Source organism: Pinus tabuliformis, chromosome 4_1 (genome assembly GCF_031772625.1).
Source record: "Pinus tabuliformis cultivar Carrire ecotype Pingquan chromosome 4_1, CPIR1, whole genome shotgun sequence".
NCBI lineage: Eukaryota > Viridiplantae > Streptophyta > Pinopsida > Pinales > Pinaceae > Pinus > Pinus tabuliformis.
Genome location: NC_142303.1, coordinates 520937710 through 520962212, shown reverse-complemented (window position 1 = coordinate 520962212; position 24503 = coordinate 520937710).

Genomic DNA, 24503 nt, shown 5'->3' with positions numbered 1-24503 from the left:
TCTTTTTACAAGGCATTAAAATACACATTTTACTAAAATGTCCACAACGACATAAAAATAGTTGTGGAATTTCCTAGACATAGGCAAACCACCTACAAAATATATGGACACACTTTCCCATGGTTGACTCAGAATAGGGAGTGGTGTGTAGAGGCCAAGTTTTCTATTAGAGGGCTTTGAAACAAAACACAACACACAACCCTTTACAAAATGAGTTACAATGTTTTTCATATGAGGCCAAAAACAAAACCTCTGTAAATGACATAAAGTTTTTTCAACCCCAAAATGACTAGACACAAGAGAGGTATGAGCCTATCAGATTCAATGTACCCTTTCATCATTGGGTATGCACAGTTTACCAAGGTGATACAATAGTTTTCCCTGCAAATAATAATTGTCCACCTGCGATCCATGAGTCATTTTTGCATAAATCTCTTTAAAATAATCATCGTTAGCATATTGTTCAACATAACTTTCTAATGATAAAGAAGCATTTTTCAAAACTACAGATGCAGAAATAGGAGGGAGAGAAAGCATATTTCCTACTTTGTTATTGGCGCCCTTCTTGTATTTTATTACCAGATGAAACTGCTGGAGGAATCCCATCCATCTGAAATGACAGGCTTGTTGAAGCTTGGTCTGTGACTGAAGGTACTGCAAGGGCTGATGATCCATATGGATGATGGTCTCCTTTGCCAATTAGGTAGTGTTTCCACTTCTCTACTCTCTGAACCAAGGCGTACAACTCCCTGTTGTACGTGGGATAATTCACAGCAGCCTAGGAGAAAGTCTCTGAATGTTAACATATAGGATTCCTTTGCTACATCAATACAATGCCCATGGCATATCTACTGGCATCTGTCTCAGTCTCAGAAGGCAATTGAATGTCTGGTAAGGCTATCGTTGGTGTTGTGCTAATCTTCTCTTTCAATGTGTTGAAGTATTTATGTTGCTTTCCTCCCCACTGAAAGACCTGCTTCACACTTGTCAATGCATGTAAGGGGGCTGTGATAACATAAAAGTTTGCAATGAACCTTCTCTAATACTATACCACACCTGTTGTGGGGAAAAATGCCTATGCAGGACGATCCTATCCACCTAAGGTGTGACAGTGCCTTAGCAACAAACAGACACAGCTATTCTAGTATTCTTCCTTTATGAATTAAGAATGAAGAGAGATGGATGGACTAACCGGTGTCTTCTGTTTGTCCCTCGATCCGGTTTCTCTTCTCTTTGAGAGTTCCCAGTCACTTGCCTTCTCGCTTGCCCAGCTTCAACAGGTTCCTGCAAGATCACAAGAAGAGAACACTACACAAAGACATAGGTTCATATTCATAACTAGTTCAGGATTAGAAATAAACTAAACATACTAATGCAATCATACATCAAAGATACATCAATATATAGGAGAAACCAAGATAGCTTTATTGATGAATAACAAGGTTCAGGAGGAGATACAACCAAGAGGGCTCCAATCCAGCATCTACCTCCCAGCGAATGAAATCCTTTCTTCACCCCCCTTCAAAGCATTAAGCACCCAATGATTCCAATCTCAAACCAACATCAATTCTTTGCAATAACAAAATTCCAGCCTCCTGGATCTCATGGAGGAGAGATCCATATATAGATGTTTGGAGAGAGGATGAGTCAGCTTGAGATCTGACTAGTGTCCTCTCCCTCTGTCAGTTCTTACTTCCACTTGGAGACTAAGAGCCTCTTACTCATCACTAGTCGAATTCATTGAGGCAAGTGTCATTGGAGAAGATTCTGGAAGCTTCCAAGGTCTTTCCAGCTCGTTGAATGAACTTGCCATTTGTCATTTCCTGCTCAGCGCACCCTGGTAGTGCTTCTACCTGCGTTGTAGTGCACCTAGCCATTGTAATCTCTGCATTTCAGCACAGACAGCTAGTGGAGCCTCTGAATTGATCCTGAATTGACTTGTTTTTGAGCAGTTTCTGGTGGAGAACTTCTGTGAATTGCTGTGGTTTGTTAGCCTTGTTCTTCTAGGGGTAGGAACAACATGTTTAGGGACTTTGGATCCCTTAGATTATGGACATTTCATGCTTATAGCTGTAAGGAACAAAAATGTCTATAACAGTTGCCCCCTAAAGTATGAGGCCGTTTATCGGGTGAAATGATTTATTAGGAGGATCCGAAGTTCTTTCAATGCTGGGAGGAGACCTGTAATACAATACAATACAATACATTATTTTCATACTTTTTTCACGATCTATCTGAGGCGGGCATTCCCATGCTCAGCTTTATAAATTCATTTTCATGTACATATAACAGACAATCGTCTGATGATAGACCGATGATTCTGATAGAGCCATCATCCTTTTGGTAGGATGATTATCTGTGCTGTAAAGTTGTACATTTCTATGTCTTTATTTTCTGAATATATATCGCAGCCCGGATGGATGAAACTAGATCCGGGTTCTTCAATCTCGTCCGATCTTCACTCTAAGTACAAGTCGATCCATGTGAGAATTGTTCTGAAGTCGAACATGGAAAGACATCGCTTGATTACCAGTCAATGATGTAAACTGTTAACAAGCGCGAGAGGAATCACCGATAATGAAGATGACCCTCAAGGTATTGCAGTACAATTCACGTGGTGTGAATAGAGGACTTGGCGTCGAACACCACGCAAAATCTTTCGGTCGAAGGTCATTGATGTATACCTGTCGTCGGAAGTGAGAAACTTTCCATTGAGGCATGCAAGCTTCAAAGTACTGAAGGGGTTGTTCCTAGATCAACTTCTTGGATAATGAGCTGATGTCGACAAGAAGTGATCCGCCAAAGGAGGGCCTTAATGAATCCCACATCAATGACATGGAACGGAGCTAATGATTTTGATGGAGGTGAAAACGATCTGATGACATATGATTCAGGGTGGCGGTCATGAAAGAGTATAATGTATGGTAGTGGATGGGACACAGGTGACTTCTCTGAATGACTTCTCTTGAACATATGGCGACACTTATGCGATGGATTGGTAGCATTACCCCAAATATGGATGGTATAGCGAGACCATGGTGATGTGACCAGTGAATGAAACAACACAACCCGACTGTGGCACGGAGGAAAAGTGTCATGTTCAAGAGCGACTTGCTACCATCAAAGTTTTCTTGAGTTTCTCCCAATTTTTCCCCAGTCATTGCTGACCAGTACCTCTTTATTTTTGTCAAGCTTGAGGAGGATAACATATGCTTGTTCTATAACTTGCCCTTCGGGCAAGCCCATCGCTATGTTTTAACGAGCCTAGCGATAGTGAAACTCGTTCTCGTCTAAAGACAAGTTTGTCGCTATTTAATGCTCTTAACGAGTCTAACGACAAAGATAACTCGGTCCTTTTCATTTTTAGAGAGTCTGAAAAGGTACGTAAAGTCAACTCCGAAAGTCCTTTTTCGTCATCTAATCCCTTAAGTCCGAAAAAGTATAAAACAATACAGAAGGGATGAGTTTTCGATAGTTTTAACGAGCCGAACAAAACAGGCGCTCGATCTTTTTGTGCAATAATCCCTTAGGTCCAAAAAGATTAAAATCTAGAGGAGGGATAGCACTTCTGGTCGCTTTAACGAGCTGGAAGGCCGAAACTCGGCAATCTTTTCATATTTTACGAGTCAGATGAAAAGAGCTTAAAGAAGACTCGTATTTTGAGGAACGAGTGATAAAACGGGTTAGCAACTGATTCCAGGTACGGGTTGGAATTTTCCAATCACGGCAGTGTCACAAGGATGGCTAGTGAAATCACTCTTCGTAGCTGTTCCTCAAAATGGGTAAACAATCATAAGGAGGTGAATGATCGGCTAATGGAAAAGTGGAGGTGATGGGCAAACACGACCAAGGCTTTAATGGTTGATGATATTACATTCACTGTGGTTATTTACCGGAATAGTTTATTTTTTAATGAGCTTAAACGCAGGTGGAAACATTTGCTCGATCTTATGTTTATTTTTTAACGAGCATGAACTATGCGCTAAAACTGCTCGGATCTTGCGTTTATTTTTTAACGAGCATGAACTGTGTGCTAAAACTGCTCGATTAATCCAGTCATATGATAAGAATGTCTCATGTAAGATGCCATTTTTTATGGAGCTTGCGCCTTACCAAAGCTATGCCCCGCATCCTTTCGTTATGCAAGTTCGGAAACGACTAATCCTACGAGTTTAAAGGGTTAGACCTACAGGTTTAAAGGGAGGACCTAAAAATTTAAAAAATAAATAGTCGCCCCTTGCTTGCACTCCAAAAGGTTTGCATGCCCCCAGGCATAAAGTACGATTTCAAGGTTACCTCTCAATTTGCAGATAAAACATTTGTTCTACTAGGAAAGGCCTACCTCTTTCAGGTTACCCAAAGATTGTTCTATTAATCTTTCAAACAAAACACTTCTTCGGCAATGTCTACCGAAATAGACAAAGGTGAGAGACTCCATCTGTCAACTCACATAACTTTGACAAAAGAATCTTATTCTAGAATAACCCTCTTCCAGCATGGGCGGGGTACAGACTAGTCATATTCTCCCACGGAAACCTACCCTATACCCAAAGTTTTCCTGCCGAAGCAGGCTAGGACGCATGCACCCTAGGTTCCAGTCATATCCCTCTGAATTACTCGCGCTCATCGGGAGGACGGACCGTGGGTTGAGACATTTCTTGCGTGAAGAGACCATTTAGGGATGGTATATGACTATTTGCGATGCGTGATCTGGGAAATGAAAGCTGGTCCACGAGCTTGACCACTCTTCCTTCGTGCGGAAAACACATTACTCTAAAGAGTGAGGAGACGATGGCTCCCATGAAATATATATAGTCTTGTCTAAGGAGTAGGTTATAATCCGAGGGTCCTTGAACGACCATCACGTTCATTTGAACGGTCTTCCCTTTCAATGTGACGGGCACATTGGGGAGGATCCCTAAAGGTCGACTGGTTCCTTTATCAAAGCCTGTCAGATTTCTCATTTCAGGCAAAAGCGCTGGCGAACCAAGCGCTTTCCAAGCAATAGAGGAAAGGATACTCACAGATGCCCCCTCATCAATGATGGTGCCAGCCATTACCATTCTGTATATTTAAACGATAATTCTGAATGGTATGCTTGCTGGCAACCGGGGTCTGCCTAGTTGGTTCCAATCGAAGGATACAACTAGGTTGCTTGGTGGTGGGACCGAATATACGACCGGGTATGAGTCTGACGAAGTTCCTTCCTGCGATAAAGGAATGGGCAAATTGCCCCCTTGTTCGTTGGAGTCTGTGTTGATGAAGAGAATTTGGACGGTGTCGTCTTTATTCTCTTCTGTGATGGTATCATTCAAAGATAGAACCTCTGAAGGCAAGACCGGGTCAACTTCCGCCTCTACCTTTTGACTTTCGCCAGGTATGGATTCGGATGGTTCATCCTCAATGATAGGTGCTTCGGCTGACCACCTGAGCGGGCCAGCCGGTTCTCAACTGGTGAAGGACTTGGCAGGAGTTTTTGATATCCAGGAGGAAATCGCGCTGGTAAAACTGGGCGATCTTCCAAAAATCTTTTAGCCTCATCTAAGAAGTGACAACGGTGGATGGCATGGTCGCCTTCACACAGTTTGCAGGGAAATCTAGCTTTCCCTCTCTGTCCTGTGGCTTCACTTTCACTAGTTGACAGTGTGCTGTCAACATGGCTATCAGAGGTTGACGCCACCGAATTGTGCAAACGGGGAGACCAGTCCCTTAGTATCCGAGGGATGCAGAGACAATCTCTGTGGAAGTGGTCTCCCTTGCATATGACACATGGAGATATAGGCCTAGTTGGTGCTGTGTGTGGATTTTTGTCAGACGACACTTATTTGCCCCCGGTCGCTTTTGGCTCCTTCTTCTTCTTCTCTTTCTTCTTCTTTTCCTTCTTCTCCTTAGGAACCTAGTTTTTTGTTTTACCAGTTCCGTCAAGCGAAGAGGAAGGAGGAGAGTAAGAATTAGATGAAGTAGAAGGCTGGTGGGTAACTCTGGTCTGGTCTAACTGTTGATTCGACTGTTCAGGAATAGTGGTGTTCTGAACGACATTGGTTGAGAAGAGCCAGACCGACAAGCCAATTGTCAGTCCTGGAAGTGACAATGTGGCAATATGGGGCGCACCAACATCTCCCCAAGAGGAGAAGGGACTAGGATTTCCACCAAGGGGAATTCCTTGGTTGGTGTGCTCCATTTTCTCAACCTAAAGATCAACGCAGGAAAAAGGGGTGATTGTTCCGTTTAAAATAAATTTTAACGACGCTTTAGACACAACTTGCTTTTTCAATTTTAAAGAGTCGAGAAAAAGCTAAAATGACTCTAGTCTCCTTCGATGTTTTAACGAGCCCGAAGTGACAAATGCTCGGATGGACTTTTTTCGTTATAGAGTCTGAAAAAGGCCAAAAGGAACTGCTCTGGAGTTCTAGGTAGAGGGTGTGCCAAGCTTTTCGCAAAACCACAGAATACTTTTTAAGGTACGAGCGGTCATTCTTCCTGAATGCTGTGTTCAGTGCATTGCGATCAGTAGGGCGGCCGACACGACTTCCTAAGGATAAAGGTTTTATGCCTATAGGGGTCTCCCAATATATACTCGACGGTACGTGGGAGCACAATCCGTACTGGCGCTATCGTCCCTCAAGAGGAATCACCCACCATCAGCGAGATCGACAGTCACCAGGCTTTACGACGCCGGAACACGTCTCTAGCCTAGACCTCTATGTTGTGCGTTAAGTTACAAAGCGTTGTTAAGTTCATTCAATTTATTTTAGGTTGATCTTTCTTAGAAGTTTGTCTTTTTGGATCACCACGAGATGTATGGTACAATTCCTAAATGCAGTCTAAAGATGATAAGCAAATTTTATCTCTTTTTCAACAATGAAAATCCTAACTACAAAGGGAAAAGAAAGACACCATCTTTTCTCAAAGAGCAATCAGCACACTCTAAATGCACTTTTCCTAAATCAAGCATGCAAACTATCAAGATGCAAATGCACAATGCAGGTGTTTGTTTTCAGCTCTCTTAATATTGATGCCTAAAAAGAAAGCTTTTTGTACAACTTTGAATTTGCTTTTAAATGACAAACACAAACAAGTTTTACTTTTTCGAAATCAGAAAGGGTAGAAGAGAACACAACACTTTACGACTTTCGAAATGAACACTTGTTTCGACACTTAAAAGAGACAAATTCAAACCAAAAGCAAAAGTAAACGTATAATCAACTGTAAACAGCCAATGAACTCTCTTCTAAGATCACAATCAACAGATCTGAATCAAGTGCTACAGGTCGACTATTTCACTCTTGCAAAGGAAAACTGTAAATGACGCCACAAACACATAAAAACACTCACAGTATTTTTGTACAAAAGGAGGTGGAATTTAAGCAGATAAAAGGAGTTATCAGACAGGTACCTATGCTGGTTACAGGCTGTAGAAATCAGAGATCAAAACAAGGCAAAACAGAGCAGAGAACCCCAGCTCCATAAGGCCTAAACTGGATCAGTGCACTCCCAACACAGAGGTTTTGACATTCAGCGCAGGTAGCCTTCACGGGACCTGCGTTGAAATGCAGAACCTCTTCACAGAGTCTGATCTGAAGCAGAAACGAGAGTTGTTTCTGGGTTCTGGGTTACGGTTTGCTAATTAATCTACGGTTTCAGGCCAAATAAAAGCAACAAGCAAAGTACAATCAAAGGGATGATTTGAAGGAGGGCTAAGATCTATCACAAAGGATCATCAAATCATTTGTGAGTCCATTGTTCAGATCATAGACAAATACAGTGATTGGATCAAAGCAGCAACTGTCTATTTTGCATCAGAAAATAGCAGATGCAGTTCGATCGCTGCTCTTAAGTCTATGAAACAAACAATGATAGAGACACAAATAAAATGACTAAACAGATCTCCCCAGCGGAGTTGCCAATTTGTTGTGGGGAAAAATGCCTATGCAGGACGATCCTATCCACTTAAGGTGTGACAGTGCCTTAGCAACAAACAGACACAGCTATTCTAGTATTCTTCCTTTATGAATTAAGAATGAAGAGAGATGGATGGACTAACCGGTGTCTTCCGTTTGTCCCTCGATCCGGTTTCTCTTCTCTTTGAGAGTTCCCAGCCACTTGCCTTCTCGCTCGCCCAACTTCAACAGGTTCCTACAAGATCACAAGAAGAGAACACTACACAAAGACATAGATTCATATTCATAACTAGTTCAGGATTAGAAATAAACTAAACATACTAATGCAATCATACATCAAAGATACATCAGTATATAGGAGAAACCAAGATAGCTTTATTGATGAATAACAAGGTTCAGGAGGAGATACAACCAAGAGGGCTCCAATCCAGCATCTACCTCCCAGCGAATGAAATCCTTTCTTCACCTCCCTTCAAAGCATTAAGCACCCAATGATTCCAATCTCAAACCAACAAAAATTCTTTGCAATAACAAAATTCCAGCCTCCTGGATCTCATGGAGGAGAGATCCATATATAGATGTTTGGAGAGAGGATGAGTCAGCTTGAGATCTGACTAGTGTCCTCTCCCTCTGTCAGTTCTTGCTTCCACTTGGAGACTAGGAGCCTCTTACTCATCACTAGTCGAATTCATTGAGGCAAGTGTCATTGGAGAAGATTCTGGAAGCTTCCAGGGTCTTTCCACCTCGTTGAATGAACTTGCCATTTGTCATTTCCCGCTCAGCACACCCTGGTAGTGCTTCTACCTGCCTTGCAGTGCACCTAGCCAGTGTAATCTTTGCATTTCAGCGCAGACAGCTAGTGGAGCCTCTGAATTGATCCTGAATTGACTTGTTTTTGAGCAGTTTCTGGTGGAGAACTTCTGTGAATTGATGTGGTTCGTTAGCCTTGTCCTTCTAGGGGTAGGAACAACATGTTTAGGGACTTTGGATCCCTTAGATTATGGACATTTCATGCTTATAGCTGTAAGGCACAAAAATGTCTATAACAGTTGCCCCCTAAAGTATGAGGCCCTTTATCGGGTGAAATGCTTTATTAGGAGGATCCGAAGTTCTTTCAATGCTGGGAGGAGACCTGTAATACAATACAATACAATACAATACATTATTTTCATACTTTTTTCACGATCTAGCTGAGGCGGGCATTCCCATGCTCAGCTTTATAAATTCATTTTCATGTACATATAACAGACAATCGTCTGATGATAGACCGATGATTCTGATAGAGCCATCATCCTTTTGGTAGGATGATTATCTGTGCTGTAAAGTTTTACATTTCTATGTCTTTATTTTCTGAATATATATCGCAGCCCGGATGGATGAACCTAGATCCGGGTTCTTCAATCTCGTCCGATCTTCACTCTAAGTACAAGTCGATCCATGTGAGAATTGTTCTGAAGTCGAACATGGAAAGACATCGCTTGATTACCAGTCAATGATGTAAACTGTTAACAAGCGCGAGAGGAATCACCGATAATGAAGATGACCCTCAAGGTACTGCAGTACAATTCACGTGGTGTGAATAGAGGACTTGGCGTCGAACACCACGCAAAATCTTTCGGTCGAAGGTCATTGATGTATACCTGTCGCCGGAAGTGAGAAACTTGCCATTGAGGCATGCAAGCTTCAAAGTACTGAAGGGGTTGTTCCTAGATCAACTTCTTGGATAATGAGCTGATGTCGACAAGAAGTGATCCATCAAAGGAGGGCCTTAATGAATCCCACATCAATGACACGGAACATAGCTAATGATTTTGATGGAGGTGAAAACGATCTGATGACATATGATTCAGGGTGGCGGTCATGAAAGAGTATAATGTATGGTAGTGGATGGGACACAGGTGACTTCTCTGAACGACTTCTCTTGAACATATGGCGACACTTATGCGATGGATCGGTAGCATTACCCAAAATATGGATGGTATGGCGAGACCATGGTGATGTGACCGGTGAATGAAACAACCCAACCCGACTGTGGTACGGAGGAAAAGTGTCATGTTCAAGAGCGACTTGCTACCATCAAAGTTTTCTTGAGTTTCTCCCAATTTTTCCTCAGTCATTGTTGACCAATACCTCTTTATTTTTGTCAAGCTTGAGGAGGATAACATATGCTTGTTCTATAACTTGCCCTTTGGGCAAGCCCATCGCTATGTTTTAACGAGCCTAGCGATAGTGAAACTCGTTCTCGTCTAAAGACAAGTTTGTCGCTATTTAATGCTTTTAATGAGTCTAACGACAAAGATAACTCAGTCCTTTTCATTTTTAGAGAGTCTGAAAAGGTACGTAAAGTCAACTCCGAAAGTCCTTTTTCGTCATCTAATCCCTTAAGTCCAAAAAAGTATAAAACAATACAGAAGGGATGAGTTTTCGATAGTTTTAACGAGCCGAACAAAACAAGCGCTCAATCTTTTTGTGCAATAATCCCTCAGGTCCAAAAAGATTAAAATCTAGAGGAGGGATAGCACTTCCGGTCGCTTTAACGAGCTGGAAGGCCGAAACTCGGCAATCTTTTCATATTTTACGAGTCAGATGAAAAGAGCTTAAAGAAGACTCGTCTTTTGATCAACGAGTGATAAAACGGGTTAGCAGCTGATTCCAGGTACGGGTTGGAATTTTCCAATCACGGCAGTGTCACAAGGATGGCTAGTGAAATCACTCTTCGTAGATGTTCCTCAAAATGGGTAAACAATCATATGGAGGTGAATGATCGGCCAATGGAAAAGTGGAGATGATGGGCAAACACGACCAAGGCTTTAATGGCTGATGATATTACATTCACGGTGGTTATTTACCAGAATATTCCATTTTTTAACGAGCTTAAACGCGGGTGGAAACATTTGCTCGATATTATGTTTATTTTTTAACGAGCATGAACTATGCGCTAAAACTGCGCGGATCTTGCGTTTATTTTTTAACGAGCATGAACTGTGTGCTAAAACTGCTCGATTAATCCAGTCATATGATAAGAATGTCTCATGTAAGATGCCATTTTTTATGGAGCTTGCGCCTTACCAAAGCTATGCCCCGCATCCTTTCGTTATGCAAGTTCGGAAACAACTAATCCTACGAGTTTAAAGGGTTAGACCTACAGGTTTAAAGGGAGGACCTAAAAATTTAAAAAATAAATAGTCACCCCTTGCTTGCACTCCAAAAGGTTTGCATGCCCCCAGGCATAAAGTATGATTTCAAGGTTACCTCTCAATTTGCAGATAAAACATTTGTTCTACTAGGAAAGGCCTACCTCTTTCAGGTTACACAAAGATTGTTCTATTAATCTTTCAAACAAAACACTTCTTCGGCAATGTCTACCGAAATAGACAAAGGTGAGAGACTCCGTCTGTCAACTCACATAACTTTGACAAAAGAATCTTATTCTAGAATAACCCTCTTCCAGCATGGGCGGGGTACAGACTAGTCATATTCTCCCGCGGAAACCTACCCTATACCCAAAGTTTTCCTGCCGAAGAAGGCCAGGACGCATGCACCCTGGGTTCCAGTCATATCCCTCCAAATTACTCGCACTCATCGGGAGGACGGACCATGGGTTGAGACATTTCTTGCATGAAGAGACCATTTAGGGATGGTATATGACTATTTGCGATGCGTGATCTGGGAAATGAAAGCTGGTCCATGAGCTTGACCACTCTTCCTTCGTGCGGAAAACACATTACTCTAAAGAGTGAGGAGACGATGGCTCCCATGCAATATATATAGTCTCGTCCAAGGAGTAGGTTATAATCCAAGGGTCCTTGAACGACCATCACGTTCATTTGAACGGACTTCCCTTTCAATGTGACGGGCACATTGGGGAGGATCCCTAAAGGTCGACTGGTTCCTTTATCAAATCCTGTCAGATTTCTCATTTCAGGCAAAAGCGCTGGCAAACCAAGCGCTTTCCAAGCAATAGAGGAAAGGATACTCACAGATGCCCCCTCATCAATGATGGTGCCAGCCATTACCATTCTGTATATTTGAACGATAATTCTTAATGGTATGCTTGCTGGCAACCGGGGTCTGCCTAGTTGGTTCCAATCGAAGGATACAACTAGGTTGCTTGGGGGTGGGACCGAATATACGACCGGGTATGACTCTGACGAAGTTCCTTCCTGCGATAAAGGAATGGGAAAATTTCCCCCTTGTTCGTTGGAGTCTGTGTTGATGAAGAGAATTTGGACGGTGTCGTCTTTATTCTCTTCTGTGATGGTATCATTCAAAGATAGAACCTCTGAAGGCAAGACCGGGTCAACTGCCGCCTCGACCTTTTGAATTTCATCAGGTATGGATTCGGACGGTTCATCCTCAATGATAGGTGCTTTGGCTAACCACCTGAGCGGGCCAGCCGGGTTCTCAACTGGTGAAGGACTTGGCAAGAGTTTTTGATATCCAGGAGGAAATCGCGTTGGTAAAACCGGGCGATCTTCCAAAACTCTTTTAGCCTCGTCTAAGAAGGGACAACGGTGGATGGCATGGTCACCTTCACACAGTTTGCAGGGAAATCTAGCTTTCCCTCTCTGTCCTGTGGCTTCACTTTCACTAGTTAACAGTGTGCTGTCAACATGGCTATCAGAGGTTGACGCCACCGAATTGTGCAAACGGGGAGACCAGTCCCTTAGTATCCGAGGGATGCAAAGAAAATCTCTGTGGAAGTGGTCTCCCTTGCATATGACACATGGCGATTTAGGCCTAGTCCGTGCTGTGTGTGGATTTTTGTCAGACGACACTTGTTTGCCCCCAGTCGCTTTTGGCTCCTTCTTCTTCTTTTCTTTCTTCTTCTTTTCCTTCTTCTCCTTAGGAACCTGGTTTTTTGTTTTACCAGTTCCGTCAAGCGAAGAAGAAGGAGGAGAGGAAGAATTAGATGAAGTAGAAGGTTTGTGGGTAACTCTGGTTTGGTCTAACTGTTGATTCGACTGTTCAGGAATAGTGGTGTTCTGAACGACATTGGTTGAGAAGAGCCAGACCGGCAAGCCAATGTTCAGTCCTGGAAGCGACAATGTGGCCATATGGGGCGCACCAACATCTCCCCAAGAGGAGAAGGGACTAGGATTTCCACCAAGGGGAATTCCTTGGTTGGTGTGCTCCATTTTCTCAACCTAAAGAGCAACACAGGAAAAAGGGGTGATTGTTCCGTTTAAAATAAATTTTAACGACGCATTAGACACAACTTGCTTTTTCAATTTTAAAGAGTCGAGAAAAAGCTAAAGATGACTCTAGTCTCCTTCGATGTTTTAACGAGCCCGAAGTGACAAATGCTCGGATGGACTTTTTCCATTATAGAGTCTGAAAAAGGCCAAAAGGAACTGCTCTGGAGTTCTAGGTAGAGGGTGTGCCAAACTTTTCGCAAAACCGCAGAATACTTTTTAAGGTACAGGCGGTCAATCTTCTTGAATGTTGTGTTCAGTGCATTGCGATCAGTAGGGCGGCCGACACGACTTCCTAAGGATAAAGGTTTTATGCCTATATGGGTCTCCCAATATATACTCGACGGTACGTGCGAGCACAATCCGTACTGGCGCTATCGTCCCTCAGGAGGAATCACCCACCATCAGCGAGATCGACAATCACCAGGCTTTACGACGTCGGAACATGTCTCTAGCCTAGACCTCTATGTTGTGCGTTATGTTACAAAGCGTTGTTAAGTTCATTCAATTTATTTTAGGTTGATCTTTCTTAGAAGTTTGCCTTTTTGGATCACCACGAGATGTATGATACAATTCCTAAATGCAGTCTAAAGATGATAAGCAAATTTTATCTCTTTTTCAACAATGAAAATCCTAACTACAAAGGGAAAAGAAAGACACCATCTTTTCTCAAAGAGCAATCAGCACACTCTAAATGCACTTTTCCTAAATCAAGCATGCAAACTATCAAGATGCAAATGCACAATGCAGGTGTTTCTTTTCCGCTCTCTTAATATTGATGCCTAAAAAGAAAGCTTTTTGTACAACTTTGAATTTGCTTTTAAATGACAAACACAAACAAGTTTTACTTTTTCGAAATCAGAAAGGGTAGAAGAGAATACAACACTTTACAACTTTCGAAATGAACACTTGTTTCGACACTTAAAAGAGACAAATTCAAACCAAAAGCAAAAGTAAACGTATAATCAACTGTAAACTGCCAATGAACTCTTTTCTAAGATCACAATCAACAGATCTGAATCAAGGGCTACAGGTCGACTATTTCACTCTTGCAAAGGAAAACTGTAAATGACGCCACAAACACATAAAAACACTCACAGTATTTTTGTACAAAAGGAGGCGGAATTTAAGCAGAGAAAAGGAGTTATCAGACAGGTACCTATGCTGGTTACAGGCTGTAGAAATCAGAGATCAAAACAAGGCAAAACAGAGCAGAGAACCCCAGCTGCACAAGGCCTAAACTGGATCAGCGCACTCCCAACACAGAGGTTTTGACATTCAGCGTAGGTAGCCTTCACGGGACCTGCGTTGAAATGCAGAACCTCTTCACAGAGTCTGCGCTGAAGCAGAAACGAGAGTTGTTTCTGGGTTCTGGGTTACGGTTTGCTGATTAATCTACGGTTTCAGGCCAAATAAAAGCAACAAGCAAAGTACAATCAAAGGGATGATTTGAAGGAGGGCTAAGATCTATCACAAAGGATCATCAAATCATTTGTGAGTCCATTGTTCAGATCATAGACAAATCCAGTGATTGGATCAAAGCAGCAGCTGTCTACTTTGCATCTGAAAATAGCAGATGCAGTTCGATTGCTGCTCTTGAGTCTATGAAACAAACAATGATAGAGACACAAATAAAATGACTAAACAGATCTCCCCAGCAGAGTCGCCAATTTGTTGTGGGGAAAAATGCCTATGCAGGACGATCCTATCCACCTAAGGTGTGACAGTGCCTTAGCAACAAACAGACACAGCTATTCTAGTATTCTTCCTTTATGAATTAAGAATGAAGAGAGATGGATGGACTAACCGGTGTCTTCCGTTTGTCCCTCGATCCGGTTTCTCTTCTCTTTGAGAGTTCCCAGCCACTTGCCTTCTCGCTCGCCCAGCTTCAATAGGTTCCTGCAAGATCACAAGAAGAGAACACTACACAAAGACATAGATTCATATTCATAACTAGTTCAGGATTAGAAATAAACTAAACATACTAATGCAATCATACATCAAAGATACATCAGTATATAGGAGAAACCGAGATAGCTTTATTGATGAATAACAAGGTTCAGGATGAGATACAACCAAGAGGGCTCCAATCCAACATCTACCTCCCAGTGAATGAAATCCTTTCTTCACCTCCCTTCAAAGCATTAAGCACCCAATGATTCCAATCTCAAACCAACAACAATTCTTTGCAATAACAAAATTACAGCCTCCTGGATCTCATGGAGGAGAGATCCATATATAGATGTTTGGAGAGAGGATGAGTCAGCTTGAGATCTGACTAGTGTCCTCTCCCTCTGTCAATTCTTGCTTCCACTTGGAGACTAAGAGCCTCTTACTCATCACTAGTCGAATTCATTGAGGCAAGTGTCATTGGAGAAGATTTTGGAAGCTTCCAGGGTCTTTCCACCTCGTTGAATGAACTTGCCATTTGTCATTTCCCGCTCAGCGCACCCTGGTAGTGCTTCTACCTGCGTTGCAGTGCACCTAGCCAGTGTAATCTCTGCATTTCAGCGCAGACAGCTAGTGGATCCTCTAAATTGATCCTGAATTGACTTGTTTTTGAGCAGTTTCTGGTGGAGAACTTCTGTGAATTGCTGTGGTTTGTTAGCCTTGTTCTTCTAGGGGTAGGAACAACATGTTTAGGAAATTTGGATCCCTTAGATTATGGACATTTCATGCTTATAGCTGTAAGGCACAAAAATGTCTATAACAACACCCAAAAAGCTTTGGACCTCTACAACATTTGTGGGCTTAGGCCACTTCATAATTGCATCTACTTTGGAGGGATCTATCTTCAATTTCCCATTACTGACTATGTGACCTAAATAAACAAAGAGGTATTCCCAAACTCACACTTTGACAGTTTTACATAAAAAATTTCATTTTTCAAAACATCAAACACTTTCTTCACATGAAAAACATGTTCATCCCATGTCCTACTATAAACAAGAATATCATCTAGATATACAAGCACAAAATTATCAAGAAAAGGCCTAAACAAATAATTCATTTCCCTCATAAACATGGCCAAAGCATTGCATAGTCTTAATGGCATCACCATCCATTCGAACAACCCCTACTTGGTTTTGAATGCAATCTTCCAAATGTCTTATTCTACAACTCCAACCTAGTGACATCCACTACGCAAATCCAATTTTGTAAAATAGACAACATCTTTCAAATGATCTAATAATTCATAAATGCGAGGGAGAGGGTATCGATTCTTCATCGTAATTTTGTTTAGTGCCCTATAGTCTATGCACATTCTCCATGTGCCATCTTTCTTTGGCACCAACATGATCGGTGAGCTGCATAGAGAAGAAATCAGTCTAATGACCTCTTTATTTAGAAATTCTTGTACCTGTTTCTTGATCTCCTCCATCTCGATAGAAGCCATCATGTACATGCCAATATTCAGTAAAGGAGAATAATTTTGTCAATGGATCTCATGTTTGATTTCCCGTTTTGGGGGCAATCCTCTCATTTCCTGAAACAATCCATCATATTCAGAAATAATGTTTAACAATTCTTTTGTATGATCAAGATCACAACCTTTGAAAGCGTCAGCTATCTCAGCCTCTTTCATTCTCACCACCATGAGCATGCACCCTTTTCTAGAATTAACCAGTCGTTTAATCTATCCTGCACTTACAAGTATAGCAATAACTTTCGTATGATGAGATCTGACTATATATTCTACCCCATCCTTCGTGAGGTGGTATTTATTTTCATGCAAAAGAAGATTACTTTTATATCATATAGTTTCCCCACAAATATCCAAAGGTACAACATCTAACTCTACCTCATCAACAAATTTGGAAGTAATAACAAATTTGGCCCTACACGGCTTGGTTACTTGTAGTTTTTCTTTATCGCTTACCCAACCAAGTGGGTGTGGACTTGGATGAGGCTTAGTTTCGAGGCCTAACTTTTGAACTAAGGACTTTGAGATTAAGTTTGCTTGGGAACCAGAATCGAACATAATTTTCACCTTTCTGTTTTTAACAATAACCCTAATGTGGAATAATTCAATTCTCTTTCATTCATTACTTATAGGCTCATTCAAAGAACTAGCATCCTGTGCCCATGGATGTGATCAATGTCTTGTCACTGGAATCGGATCCAAGGTCATGTTGTGTTGTTGCCACTGTCTTGCCTTTTCTGTTGAATCTCTTTGGTCTCAGTTCTGGATGTAGCTTCCAACAGTGGTCCTCGTCATGACCTTCTCTCTTGCAATGTGTGCAAGATGGCATTGCTCCATCCCCTTTCTTGGCTATGACAGTCTTCTTATCCTTCCCCTTTCCTTTCCTCTGGAATTTCCATGTTGAGGTTTGAACGATTTTTTCTTGGCTTAATCATCTCTGTCATTCTTTCCTCAGATTTCAAGATGAATGGCTTTTATGCTGGCCACATCAATCGTAGTAGGATCAAACAATAACAATGAGTGTCTTATGTAACTATGTAACAAACTAACATACTTAGTTACAATCTTGAGCGAATCTAATGAGATGCCCAAATTCAATGCTTGTTTATGAAATTATTTAGTGAAGCTTTGCACATTTTGGCCTTTACCTTGACTTAGATATTTCCATTCCATTAGAGAATTTTTTATAACCCAAAGGGTAAAATTGGTCTTTCAATGCAGAAATAAAATTGGACCAAGAGGAAAGAAGGTTACCAGACTTTTTGATACCATTCTACAACTTGCTCTCCCACCAAACGAGAGCAGTGCCACTCAGCCGAAGAGATGCTAACTAGACCTTTGCCTCATCTTCTTCAATCTACTGAATCTGGAAGTAAACCTCTATCTTTCTTATCCAATTGTTAAGTTTTTCTGCACTACACTCTCCATTATACATGGTGTTATAGACATATTTGGGCATTGCAACCCCAATATTATATGTCCATAAACCAAGGGCTTCTAAGTCCCTAAAAGTTTTGTTTCATACCCTAAAGGAACAAGGTCAGCTGATTACATCATCTCCTAGAAGTTCTCCATGAAAAACTGCTCAGAACTGGTCAAAACTAGACCATCTCACCTACTCCATGGTCAAAGTGCGATGCATCCCACCTAATGCACATGGGGGGTGCGATGCATACTGAAAATCCCTTCTATGGGGTGCAATGGGTGAGAGTAGACAAATGGCAGAGATAGTTTGCAAGGTGGATGATCATGGAATCTTCCAGAAACTTCTCCTGTGACACTTGCCTCTCTGAATTCGCCCAAGGATGAGTAAGAGATCATGAAATCTCCAAGTGGAATTGAGAACTATTAGAGAAATGACACTAATCAAAAACCTAGAAGCTGACTCACCCACCTGCAAACATCTATATATGGATCCCTCATCCTAGAGATCCAGAGGCTGGAATTTTGCATCTTGTAAGGAAGTGTTGTTGGTTTCTTTGTGGAACATCATAGTGTTGGGTGATCTAGCTTTTCATGAGGTGAAGAAGGGCTTTCATGCTGGGAGGATGGCGCTGGGTCAGATCAATGGGTTGTAATCCTCTCTTCTACTACTTCTATCAATAAAGCTATTTGAGTTTTCCTCCATATTCTTGTATGTCTGAGTTGATATATGCATTTGTATGGTCAATATATATCTGATCCTATATTGTTTATGATTGTAGATCTCTATGCTTTGATGGTATTATGTTGCTTTGACTCTATAGGTGTTCTTTGAAGCGGGATAGGCGAGGAAGGAGCGTCAAATATCTGTCAAAGGGGAGAGGAAACAAGCAAGGAGCCAAGCAAAATACTGAGGTTGGTACTCTCTACTTCTCTCTCATCTACTTCTCATAAAGGAAAACACAAGTGACTTTAGTTTGTTTGTTTCTAAGATAGCTACCCGTCTTAGTGGGACTAGCAGCTCTGAATGGACACTAGTTTTCCCGTTAACACATGGGCAGGTCAAACTTTACATCTGCTTGAAGAATGGTTTCTTTGATGTATGTTTGGAATCTTGGTTAGATTTATGAGAACTATCACTTGAAGAAGGAGAGGGAGGAGGATCTTCTCCAACACCTTCATGATTTACCTATCTATTGCCATTGGCATCTTTCTTCTCATGCCTAATTTCCTTCTCATACTCTGAAAATAACTTGTCCACTTGCTCTACCATATTGTAGAATACCTTGTGGTAATTCTGTTCCTCTTCCCAATGAGCTTCTTCATTAGCCATGTGTATTCTTCGTTGTGCATGTCTTGCTTCAGGATCAAAGGACTTAATATTTCTTTCACCTTTTCGCAGATTTTTTCGGGTTAGCATATACTCATGCAGTTCACATCGATAAAGACCTACTCTGATACCAAACTTGATCCAAGATCTTTTACTTATATATGCGTCAGAATTACATGTAATAGATCTTATTAACCATGGAACTTAAAAGCACATATAAAATGCAGAAATAACAAGATAAACATGAAACCATGACACAAATATTTGATTACGGTGTTCATCTAATTTGGACTACGTCTTTGGGCCTTGCTCAATAGAGGGGAGGCCTTCATTCCTTAAGTGGCATAAAAAGAGATAAGTGCTGTTAGTTCCAGTCTCCGTAGCCTGTCACCAGGGATAAAAATGAGCTCTTATTATATCTGGTTTGGTTAGATGTTTTGCACATGATATTCAGCAAAAAACATGTCACAAATTTGTCCATCAAAAGAATCTCAGAAAAATATTTACAACGGTATATCACACTCCCGTAACCAATTTCTGGATCAGAAGATATGATTGAAATGAATGAGTGATTCTTGGTTATGCATGTTTTGAGGTCAGTCGCTGCACACAATGACAAGTTTAGTACAAGATCAGTTTTTGAAATAATGATAAGGAATTTTTCAAAAGTGAAAGAGGTTTTTGTCCATCACATATCAAATAAAAAAAACCTCCTTCCATTTATGCACATGTGCTACTATGTCGGAGATATGCAGCGATATTTGGAGCCTACATTAAAACAAAGCAAATTTTTCATATTTTTTACTGTTTTAGTCATTTTAGTGCGGTGCCATTTTACAACAGATGGAAAGTAATTTTTCAAAACCCAAGGAGGTTTTTGTTCAAAATAAGTCATGTAAAAAAAACCTCTTTTAGTTTATTCACGGGTGTCACTAATTGGGATATGTGACTAGCTCGTTATAGCTAACTTTTACAGATTTAAATTTTTAAAGATTTTTTGTTTTAGGGATGATTTTGTGGCACGGATTATGAGAAACTGGAAACGAATTTCCAAAATTTGAAAGTGGGTTTTCTCCAACATGACCTTATATAAAAAAAAATATTTCAGTTTTGTAACAGGTGCTATGTTTTAGGAGATACAAGTTCATCTTCAACACCTATTTTCAGAAATTCGGCCCGAGTTTAATGTAACTGATTCTATTTTGAAGAAAATGGTTGAGCTCAATTCCCTTAGTACAAGGATGAGAAAATGTATATATTTTATGAATTTCGTAGTGTAGGGGTTGGAATTTGGCAGAAGGTTGGAATTTTGGGAAATCCTGGAGCTTTATTATATACTCATTTTAGCAGTTTGGCAAAGGAATAGACCAGGGTTTGAAGCACTTTATGGGATTCTTGTGCCATCTTGATTTGGTATTGTGTTTCCTTCTATAATTGTAAGTTGACATGTGTTTTATGTATGCCATCATCTCTCTTTACTTCATATTAACTAAATCAAACAAGGATAAAGGTAGAATTCATTGATTTGCAGTGCTCTACCTAGGGTTTTGTTTAGTTATTTATGTTTTCAGTTGTTTGAAGAGGATCCTTGAGATTTTCATGCCCTCTTCAACTTCTCACCAGTATAAAATCTCACCATCTCAATCAATTTGAATTACCAAACCATTTTCCTACCTCACCCCATAGAGATCTCTACAAAACTGAGCCTCATTCTCGAGACCCAAATCTGCCTTTCACATTTGAGCCAACAAAACATCATCAAATTCAATCAAACTCTTTTGAACACATACCTAGCCTAAAATAAGTCTTTACATCAGTTATCTCAAGCCTCATTGATCATATTTTCTAATATTGATAAGGAGAGAGCCCTCTCATGACCTGGTAGGGCTAGCTACCAGGTTAAGCGTGGTTTGATGTTATCCTAGATCCTACCTTTCTCAGCTTGAGGTAGATTTAGGCTCTAACAAGTACAAGAAAAATTCATTTACAATCCTTATACCTCCAAGCTGGAAGATGGATGGAGAATGGAGAACCCAACTTTAGAAACAGATAGTACCACTGAAATCCTATCGAAAAATCGTGCAGAATCTCCTATCCGAACACCCAATTGAAAGAAATTAAGCTTATGCACCCTCTCGAAACCTCATGCTACTTAAGGTAAGGTTTTGGCCTGCTCCCAAGTTGGTTTATTGCTGTACACAATGATTTTATGAATTTCTATGGTAGTCCCCCCCCTTTTTCTTGTGCGGACCATCCCATATATACCCTTGATCGACCGACTCCTCAATCTTGGGCAATTCTAAATAGATGACAAGTTTAGCAGGCGAGTGATTTCACAGAGAGAATCTTGGACCTGGAATAGTAACTTGTTAAACATTGAAAAACCACCTTTGACACAATCCACAAATCATTTTCTCATTAAACTTCAAACAGTGGATAAATTGGTGTACTCCTGAACCCGACAACTTTACCATTGGTAGTCATAGTCTATCAGCACCGATACTGATACCCATCGCAAAATGTAGTCGATCAGAACCAGGGTAATCATCCATAACAACGGCTTCATGGTGTGATATGTGATGTGCGAACCAGCGGACCCGACGGGTTTTACAAACCATTTCCTATAATGTTATCACAGTTTGGAGTATTGGTATATCACAATCGACAGAACCGGCGAGTCTTACTGTTTATGAATGTGTCATTGTGCGATTACGATATGGCAATCACAACCCTAACTGTCAGGGCCGATTATGTAAAGCACTTCCCTTTGCGATGTGTTATTGAAATCATCGCATCGCACCCTTCCTTGCTTGGGGCCGATTTTGTAAAATCATTGACTTGACTCTGATCTGTGATTTGCGATATCACAATCGCAACCTGATCCTGCCGGGGCTTATTCCTTAACCATGGACCTTTGCCTTTTTGTGATCAATGAAATGCGGGGCTAATGACGAACTACCACTTTCTGCTTCCTAAACCTAAACTTTGACTTGATCTAACTTCTTCATATGAGCTTAGATTCGAGTTTTGTTTGCATCGTTGGAATCAAGATGAGAAATTTGATCTAATGCTAAATTTATCGAGTTTCTTCCACTTTGAGTTTTGAGCCTTTTTACCATGCCACTGGTACTTTTTAAAGATCCACCTGGATCACAAATGAAGTATAAATTGAGTTTCAATTGGAATTATGATCCTATCGGAAAAATATTAGCCATCGGGCTTGAACAAAAGTCTTCTCCTTATGTTCATACTTCAAGGCCATAGATTGAGCAGTTTTCCAATAGAGAAATTTGGGAAGAGAATACTTTACAAGAAATTTCAGAAGAATAGGTACCAACTCAAATAGTTGAAACACCTCACTTAAAAGGGAAATAACTTAAAAGAACAGTTGGAAGTGTTTCTCCTACTACTTTTGGATAAAAGTCAATAGAATTTAGAGTGTTCAAGAGAAGGAAAACCAGGGAAATAGAGGAAGAATCATTTGAGGCCATAACTATAGAAGTGTCAACAATAGTAAAGTTAGTGTCAAGTGAGCCTATATTTACTTTAATACAAATGGAATCAACATCCCATTAGTTTCTCCTTCTTCTAGCAGTTAGAGTATATTTACTAGATTCATAGAGATAAAGAAGAAGAATGGGTCTCTAATGTTTTCTACTTATTCACTATTTTGGAAGTAGACCTCAACTACTCAAAACAGATTATTGTTTGCATTGGATCTGGACAACAAGCGATTTTCGTTGGTTTTCTTAAAGCTAAAAGTTCTAGTCCCAAAGATTGTTGATAATTATAAGACCTCTCTATTCTCTTTTGATACAAAAAAACTTGCCCTCTGGACCAGATATATTTACATAAACAAGCAAGTGAATTAATTTATTCTTCTTTAACAAATTTTTCCATGACTATTTAAAAATTGCAAAGTTCTTTGAGCAATATTCATATTCAACTTAAGATGGAAAGAATGTCCTCTATTGCCAAAGACACAAGGGTTAAAGAATTATAATAAATCATCATTAAGTTAGGATTGGATCCTAATCATGTTGATGCCACACAGGAAATTATCAAAAGCAAAAATGTTGACATTCAAGCTTTGCGTAGGAGACTTAAGTTACCAACAACATAGCATCCTCAAGCTCAAGAGGTGGGAAAGCTTGTGAAAGAAAAATAAACCATGTTGTGCATGATTTTTGAATATAATTTATGAATAAAGAAGATGGAGGCATAAATGGATAAATTAGTCAAAGAAAAATTGCAGATTGTTAGCACTATAACTCCTGTAGGAGAGACAGAGTCAATGGGTAATGATTCAACAAAGAAAATAGTCAAAGCAATGTCTGACTTATCTTTGAAGAATGATGAAATAGATAAGCTTAAGAAATCACTATAGAGAGCAGAAGAAAACAAGATCAAAGTAGATAATGCATACATGTTAGAGTTACAAAATAATTACAAGATTATAAAGTAACTAGAAAAAATATTCATAGGAATATATTAATGCACAAAGTTTAACATGAACAATTTTTTTTTTTTTTGGATAGATATAAATTCTACAATTTATGACTTGTGTCTATTAATATAAATCATTTTTTAGCAAGAGCAATTGCTAAAAAAGGCAAAATAGACTATTGAAGACATCAAAGAAGAATTAGACAATAAACCTGGAGAAGCAAGCAAAATTATTAAGGTTTTGAATTCAAAAATGAGAGAAGAAATGGAGGAAGTGGGAATTAAGGATAGGAAAAATGCATCTATTCAAGTAAGAAAGATATTGACCAAGAAACATCTAATGTTGCAATTAGAGACCAAATGTGAAAATCCAGAGATACAATTCAAAATGTTCCATAGAAAGTTTTATGTTCTTGAGCAAAAAGGAATGCCTTCCTTAAAACATTCTCATGGTGAATTAGTTCACCATGAATATTATCAGAGATTATTAGATGATATACCAAAATACAAATCAAAATTTGCTAAGTTTAAATGAACTATCAGTCGTCAAAGCTTTCTTCAAGGTATAGTTGATGGATTGTTTATTTCTCATGAAGCTCACCACCTCTTCATCAGTAAACCAACATTCAAAAAATGTACTGAAGTTGATGAGGCCTATAAAAGAGTAATCAAGTTTTCATGCCCAGATGAGGAGCAATAGGATAATTTTGTTGAACTTATTAGTTTAAACAAGTTTTTCATGCAACATTGCAAGAGCAAAATCAGAAGGATGTTGATTTTGTGAA